Here is an 8,880-nt window from a genome sequence, read left to right as displayed (position 1 = left end):
TATCCTTCCTAAAGCCATAACAGTCACCCACCTACCTGGGACACATATGCAAGGAGTGTGGGTGCCATACTCAAGGTTAAGACTATCTTAGGAGTCTTCAACATAATAAAAATGAACATTTACTCAGCCTAAAATTGATTCTAGATCTTGCCAAGTTGAACAAAAATGCAAATTCACAGTAATTTCAGGAAGCATTTGACCTTCTTTCAGTGGTTGTGATGGAGGTGGTGTGGGTACACAGCAACACATTAAAGACCAACAGATTTAATTCCTACCTAGGAAATTCTGTAATTTTTGTTCTCTTTGCTGTCTGAAAATCTACATCTAACTTAGGACAACTGGCTTATAGTTTCATAACACTGATTATGAGGAATCCCTGGCAAGAGAAAATGAAAAGAGGATTGTAAATTTGTTCCCACTACTGGAAAGATATTCCTATGTTAATAAATAACAGCTTGCCGGGCACAGTGGCTTACACCTGTAATCCCAGTTGCTCCAGAGACAGAGGAAGGAGGATCACAAATTCAAAGCCAGCCTTAGCAACAGTGAGGTACTAATCAACTCAGTGAGGCCCTGTCTCTAAATAAAATATAAAATAGGGCTGGAAATGTGACTCAGTGTTCAAGTGCCCCTGAGTTCAATCCCGAGTATCAAAAATAAATAAATAAATAACAGCTTAAGTGTTCCTTCAGAGACATGATCAGAGTGGTAACTCACACTGGCAGGTGAACCCCACAGGAAAATCATTTGCCTGACCTCAACTATGGTTTTCCGGTAGAGCACCAAAATCTTCCTTCTGGAGGCATCTGAGATTAAATCATGCAAAAGACAAAAAGCCAGAAAAGAATCTGAGGAAAAATTATGGTTGTTAGCCTATGTAAACTTATTTTACTGTTATTGCTGTTACTTCCTATAGAATAATAAAGGAAATTAAGCAGAAACAGTGTACAATTCTAGCATGCTGATAAAACCCATTACAGTTCTCTGAATGTTCTAATCTTATGCATGCACACATACACGTTTGGTCTCTCTTTCCACTGCCAATGTATTTGCAATCACGTTTCTAAGTTTCTGCATGCTCTTTATGGCTCTGTAATGATCATCCCATAATTCACTCAGCCTTTCCTTTATTGTAGGGAAGGATTGTAAACTATGTAATTTGTTTGTTTGTTTGTTTGCTGTCATAAATAACAGTGGTATAAACAGCTTTGCACAGACAGCATGTCCTACAATCCTAAGGAAAATGTTCCTTTTTATTTATTGCTTTTCATTTATATTACAAATCACCTTCTCTAAGAACTCTATAGGATACTTGGTTGATGTATATCAACCACAGCTTCTACTTATGTGAAACAATTTGTGTTTATTTATTCTGATAAATAGCCATTCTGAACCTCAAAGTAAGCAAAGACTTTTGCCTAAAGCAAGGATATAGACTTTTACCTAGTAAACCAAAGATAGTATTATTTTCTTTTTTTTATTATTAGTGGTTTTTTTTTCAAAGATGGTATTTTTAATGCCTGGTTAATAAAGAGCTATTTTGGAATAATGTTCTCCAAGGTTTAACTTTAATGATTGACTTCATTCCAGGAAGAATCTAGAGGCTGCTAGATCCTTCTAGTATCCATTCTTCCTAGCTTCCCAGTTTTATTCTGAGCAACGATATGACCAAGTGTTAGATTCCAGCTCCTTTTCATCTAAGGGTGACAGAGGAGTTGTAAGCAGGTCACTGGGCATCTGAGCAGGCATATGGAAGGTGGCTTACCTGGTTTGCTTTCCCTTACCTCCTTGACTTTCCCCTGATGCCTGGAACATTTGTAATAGCTGATATTGCAGCTGTCATTTAAAAATCATAAGCATGGAAGTTTTGTGTCAGGGATACAGTAAAAATATGACTTTTGAACCATCCAAGACTATCTACCTCCAGGTCTTTGTGATGGAAGAAAAAACTTGATATGTACTTTAAGCTACTTTTATCGCAGGTTTCTATTACAGCTGAACCTGATACCTGACTTATGCAATGTAGTCAACAGGATGCTGGCTCACATAGAACTTCCTAAGACAGTGGCCTTCAAACTTTAGTCTGCATCAGAATCACCTAGAGGGTGGAGTCTGAATTATAACCACTATGAGATCATCATACCTAACAAAAATGGCAATTCTTTAATATCACTGTGTCCAGCTTCAAAATGTGGATCAAATGTACATCAGATATGTTTTTTGTGTTCACAGTTGTTTTTTATTTATTTTATTTGTTTTGCTTTATTTTGTTTTGTTTCAAAATGGGGTCTCACTAGGTTGCCCAAGCTAGCCTCCAACTTGTGATCTTTCTGCCTCAGCCTCCTGCGTAGCCAGGATTAGTCACATGCTGTGGTGCCTGGCACCAACATCCAAAAATACATTGTTTTGCTTTATTTTACTTTTTAAATGTTCTCACTCTCATTTAGCTTTTGTCACTTAGAAGGGAAAAACATCCCTCAATTTAAAAGTCAGACAAATTGGGCCCTAGCTCTTTATGCTATATGATATACATATTACATTAAACAACATATATATGTATATTCATATGAATATATAGTGTGAATATATATATATATATATATATATATATATATATATATACACTACATGAATACACCTGTGTTAGACATTACACTGTTTCACATGCTTTCTTCATTCACCCTTGGGAGGTGATAACCCCATCCTTATTTTGTAGATGAGGAAGTTTCCCAAGGAGCTCAGCCAATTTGCCCAAGGTCACCAGATAGTAAGTAGCAGAACCGGAATTGGAATGAGGTCATTTGGTGGAGGTGGGAAAGAGGGTCAAAAACATCCTATCCTTAGCAACAAAGTACTAAGATCTGTAGGGAAGAAAGCAACCAGAACTTATAGAGGTACATGGTAAGCCGGGGTTGAGGGACTGTATCCCTGTGACTCTGGGGAAGTCAGTATTTAGGACCACCTGTTGTACTTCTTCTCTCTGCCTGAGACATTCCTGTCCAAGTCCACTAGGCCTCACTGTCATGCTCCTCTTTCTCCCAAGCTGGCTAGATCTCCTGTTTTCCTTCCACTTCCTTAACCCTGATATTCATTCCACTTGACCTCTTGCTTTAATTCTTATTTGCCTGCTTCAAACTGCCAATCTTGGTGGTGGTTCAAGTATAGCATTTTTGACTCTATTCTGAACTTTGAAGCTCATGATCCCAGTACTGGTGTTTCAAAACCCTTTCCCGGTTAGATCTAATTCTCTCCATGGGAGACACATTACCATGGGAGATCACAGTGGACCCAGGCTTTGCAGGCCTGGGGGCACTTTTGACTGATTGACTGACACCTTATAGTCAACAGGATGCTGGCTCACATAGCACTTCCTTGGGAACCATCTGCTTCACGGGACAACTGTGATTGGAAGTATAGGAAGACCATCTGGTCAATGCTTCCAATCCTTCATGTGCACGGAAGTCAACTGTGGATGTTGTTACACTTCAAATTCTGATTGAGCAGATCTGGGAAGGGTCTAAGCTGCTTTTCTAATAAGCTTAGAGAAGGTGCCAGTGTAGGGACTATGAATTAGAAAAATGAGATGGTGGTTCTCAGCAACAGCTACACATTTGATTCCCTAGGGTGCTTTAATTAAGGTAGACCTGGGTACAAGGAGTTGTAGCAGCTCCCCTGGGGATGCTAATGAACAATCAGAGCTGAAAAATGCCATGTTGGAGACGGGCAGAAACAGGAACTTGGCTGCCAGTTGGCTGAATCCCTGGCCAAGTGGAAGGTGTAGCGTGGCCATGGGGAAGTGGAAGGTGTAGCGTGGCCATGGGGAAGTGGAAGTCCTGGCTCCCAATCCTCTTTGTTTCTGTGTGTAACCCTGCCTTTCCTCACTGTCCCTCACTTTTTCTCTCTCTCTTTCTGTATCCCCCCTGCCCACCCACCCCTTTCCTATCTTGTCTTCCAAACAAGAAAAGTTGAGCAAACTGAAAATTGACAGCTCTGAAAATTGAAGTCACAGGACAAACTGCCACTGTGAAAACTGGAAAAAGACAGGCAAATACAGAGAATCACCACTTCCCAGGAGTAGAATGGAAGCCCATATATGCGGGGGCAGGTAGGAATACTTAAGCTGAAGTTGACAGATGGCTGAAGGCATGGTGTGAGTGAAAGGGAGAGGTAAAAATTCCTGGGAGCTCAGATTGGAGCCCCCACATATTTATTGTTATCAGCAAAAAGCCCCACCAGGTTTTCAGAGTGAATCTTGGAGAAAATCCTACAGTGCTTCCAATAGAAGGAGGGGTGGAGGTAAGGCCTGGCTTCTAGGAAATAACTCTAAAATAGATGTTGGATTCAAAAACAACCTTGAAAAGGTGCAAGTGTGTCATTCAGCACCCTGTCATTGAAGAGTTGTCACATGCTAGGCACCACGCAAGGTGCTGGGGATTGAGCAAGGCGAGGCGTTAAGTGCCAGCACCTTCTCCTCCAGGTCTAGGAGTGTGATGGATGGCAAAGGTCTAGGGTAGGGGTGTTTCTCCCCCCTCCCCCCATTTTATTTTCCCTCCTGGAAACCTAATAAACCCCAGAGGCCCCTACCTTTTGGATTGTAAATACTAACTCTAGGAATCTAACTACTCTCCTTTTGAAGTGTAAATACCCCTGTTGAAGCCCAAGGCTAGAGATTTATCTCAGGCCCTGTGAGGAGAGCCAGTTCTTCCCCTTATCATGCTCTGCTTCTGTAAACTTGCTTCCTGCTAGTAACCCAGTGCACAGCTTTCTATCAGGTAGACTAGAAATTTATGGCACCAGATGGTAAATGTTGTGAGAAACTGGAGATGGGGGCTTAGAATATGGAGCTTGATCTCCTCTGATGTGAAATAAAATTTGAGTACTCCCACTCTCCACGTGCGTGCGTGTGGAGTCCCATTTGATGCTTCTTGATCTGATTCCTGAAAGAACAGGAAATGCAAATAAACAAATAATTGTGCCAGGGGCTGATGGCTAGGGCCCCTCACAGCTATGGCTTCTCCTTCCACAGTACCAGCCCTCTCCTCTTAAGCTGAACCTACTCTTCCCAGGATAAAGATTATGACTCTGTCTTTCTTGCAAGGTAGGTGTACTCATGTGATAAAGCACTGGCCAACAAGATGCAGTAGAAGTTTTATGTGCAACTTTCTGAGAAATGACCTTAGAATGAGGGACATCCTAGTCTAACCTCTGGTCTTTGCAAATGTAATGAAGTTAAGAACTTAGATGAGATCCTCTATCACATGAAGGGTAACAGCTCTCCTTTTCCCCTTTTCTCCTTTCTCCCAACTGGAAAGCAGATGGAATAGCTGGACCAAAGAAGGCATCTTGGAAGTCCCAACCAACAGCCCGAATGCCTGATGAATTTAGAGTTGTCATGCCAGCCTACATATATTGACTTCAGGGAAAAATAATTTCTAACTCAGTGGAGCCGTGGCTATTTTGGGATTTCGGTCTCTTGCAGCAGAATCTTTTACTAACAAATATGCTTACTAACCACAATGAAGTTGTTTTCTTCTTACGCCACTCATAAACATTTGAAACATAAAGCAGTGGCTTAGACATGTTCTGTTTTAGCGTCATCCTTAAAATAGTCAGAAAGACCCTGTGTGATCTGACCCCTGCCTCCCTGTCCAGTTTCATCTTTTTTTTCCCCTCACAAATCTGAATCTTTATTGTTCTGAAATAATGTTAAAAACATAACTTGATGGGCTGGGGTTATGGCTTGGTGGTAAAGCACTTGCCTAGTGTGTGTAAAGCACAGGGTTCAACCCTCAGCACCACATAAAAATTAGTAAATAAGCAAAATAAAGATATATAAAAAAAAACTTGAAACAAAAATGTCAATATTCAGTCTCAGAAGAGGTGTGGCACAATGTCCTTCGCGTGTAAAAAGGAAACTTTCTTTAAAAAATGTGGGGGTGGGGGCGAGGGGTGGTGGAGTACTATAGAAGTCTTTCTTATGAATGAAAATGCACCCTTTGGATTTTTTCCCCACATCTTATTAGTTTGTATACATGAGAGAATCAAAAAGTTTGTATTTTCTTCACAATAGTTCTTGCTATGATGTTTGATGGACTTTTTGTCACTCAACAAATTCATCAAGAATGGGCCAGACACTAAGATGGGCATGAACTGTTCTGTTGAATTCTTATACATTGTAACATTGATCTTTGTTCATAACAGATACTTTGATTGTCCAGGTACTGATAAAATATTGAAAAATGTGGTCATGTCCTCCCAAGCAGAAGAGTTAATATAGCAGTATCAATATCAAGTCTTTTCTGATTTTTATCCCTTGCAAAATCAAAGACATATCTGTATATATTCTTTTTTATTATTATCCTTTTCTTTTTTTAAAATTTTTAAATTTGTTTTAATTGGTTATACATGACAGAATGCATTTATGCACTTTGATATATCATACATAGATGGGATATAATTTCTCATTTTTCAGAGTGTATATGTTGTAGAATCACATTGGTCATGCAGTCACACATATATACATAAAGCAATAATGTCTGTTTCATTCTACCATCCTTCCTATCCCCACATCCCCTCCCCTCTCCTCCCTTCACTTCTCTCTACCTAATCTAAGGTAACTCTATTCTCTAGTGCCCCACCCCTACCCTTATTGTGAATTAGCATCCACATATTAGAGAAAACATTCAGCCTTTGTTTTGGGGGGGATTTGGCTTATTTCACTTAGCATGATATTCTCCAACTTCATCCATTTATTGGCAAATGCCATAATTTCATTCTTCTTTAAAGTTGAGTAATATCCCATTGAATATATAGACCACATTTTCTTTACCCATTCCTCTATTGAAGGACACCTAGGTTGGTTCCATAGTTTAGCTATTGGGAATTGAGCTGCTATAAACATTGGTGTGGCTGTGTCATGGTAGTATGCTGATTTTAAGTCCTTTGGGTGTAAACCGAGGAGTGGGATAGCTGGGTCAAATGATGATTCCATTCCAAGTTTTCTGAGGAATCTCCATACTACTTATCATAATGGTTGTACCAATTTGCAGTCCCACCAGCCATGTATGAGTGTACATTTTCCCCCACATCCTCGCCAACATAAATTGTTGCTTGTATTCTTGACGATTGCCATTCTGACTGGAGTGAGATGATATCTAAGGGTAATTTTGATTTGCATTTCTCTAATTGCTAGAGATGTTGAACATTTTTTCATATATTTGTTGATCGGTTCTTCTGTGAAGTGTCTGTTCAGTTCCTTAGCCCATTTATTAATTGGGTTATTTGTTTTTTTTGGTATTAAGTTTTTTTTTTTGAGTTCTTTATATATCCTAGAAATTAATGCTTTATTGGAGGTGCATGTGGTAAAGATTTTCTCCTAATCTGTAGGCTCTCTCCTTCACATTATTGATTGTTTCCTTTGTTCTTTGTTAAGAGGAATATTTTTAATTTGAAAAAAAGATAGCCTATTCAACAAATAGGGCTGGCAAAACTGGAAATCCATAGATAACAAAATGAAATTAAACCCCTATCTTTCACCCTGCACTAAAATCAACTCAATGTGGATCAAAGACTTAGACACTAGAACAGAGACCCTGCACCTAACAGAAAAAAAAGTAGGCCCAAATCTTTACCATGTAGCCTAGGATCTGACTTCCTTAACAAGACTTCTAAAGCACAAGAAATAAAATCAAGAATCAATAAAAGGGATGGATGGATGTATTCTTAAGTGATAAAATATCATTCAGCTGTGAGCGCAAAAAAAAAATCTAATTTGTTCTGTAACTTTTCTGTGCAATCACACTGTAATGAACTCATTCCTATAAACCATTCATGCTTGTTAAAAAAAAATCCTATGCTTTCAGCCTCCAATTCCTACACTAAAACTAATCTGATAATATTTTCAGGTTCCACATCAATGTCTTCACAGAATTTTTCCATTCCTTCTGGCCCTACAACTTCATCTGGACTTGCATACTCTAAAACCAAGCCAGGCACTTCTTGCTTGAAAAATGTGTCCCTCCTCTTTTTAGTCAGCAGAGGGTTGGGATCCACAATAGCCGGAGATTGTACACTTTTGGGGCCTCTGTCTTCTGCTTATAGCCACTGCCAACCCAGAGGATTTTCTCTTCTTCACTGGGATCTTCTGCCCTCCCTGGTAGGGTGTGCTGGGGCTGCCTGGGAAGGGGATCACTGTCCACTGGAGGCCCCTCAGTGCTGGCACCCAGTTCTCAGAGACAGCAGCCACCTGAGGGCCAGCCCTCACCGGTGTCCTCCTCATCTCTCTTGAGTGAGGACAAAGGTAGCTCCTAGCTCCTCACCAGGAGGAGATCCAGTTTTATGTTAAACTACCCTTTCTCACATTGGTGCTCTTGGTGTACTGCAGCCTCCTGCACGCATTCTCTCATCTCAGAAACACCCGTGAGGGCCTACTATGTGCTAGACACTGAGCATATAGTAGCAGAAGTCAGTCATCGAAACTACCCTTAAAGCCAGGCTTTTCTGTTCCTTTCATGAGTCAATTTATTTGCCAACTCAGGGCCTTTGGCCCTGTGTCCCCCCTGTCTAGGGCAGCCCTGTCCAACAGAAACTTATGTCACAATAGAAATGTTCTATACCTATTCTGGATAATATGGCAGCCCTGAGCCATGTACTCATGAGTACTTGAAATGTGGCTAGTGTGACTAAGCAATGAATTTTTATTTCATTCCATTTTAATGAATTTAGGTGGCCACATGTGGTGGTGCTCTACTCCCTACTCTAATGGCCCACTCCTTGAGGTGGTTGTAGAATGTCCCATAAATTCTTTGACATGCCTCTGAGAGATGGGATCTTTATCCTCCCCTCTTGGATCTGGGTGGACTTGTGACTGTGGTGGCAATG

The 8,880-nt window shown here is 40.3% G+C and overlaps 1 pseudogene across 1 annotated transcript; it reads right to left on the bottom strand.

The window, feature by feature from the left end:
• Positions 1-6,076: 6,076 nt before the first annotated feature.
• Positions 6,077-7,938, bottom strand: LOC308651958 (DCN1-like protein 5; annotated as a pseudogene). Its single transcript has 2 exons — positions 7,722-7,938; positions 6,077-6,344 (listed from the first exon to the last, which is right to left on the bottom strand). The product of its transcript is annotated as a DCN1-like protein 5 (transcript).
• Between the last annotated feature and the right edge of the window lie 942 nt (positions 7,939-8,880).

Source organism: Spermophilus citellus (genome assembly GCF_964194105.1).
Source record: "Spermophilus citellus genome assembly, chromosome: 1".
Lineage (NCBI taxonomy): Eukaryota > Metazoa > Chordata > Mammalia > Rodentia > Sciuridae > Spermophilus > Spermophilus citellus.
Note: the sequence above shows the minus strand (reverse complement) of the source record. Positions and strands in the feature narration are given on the sequence as shown.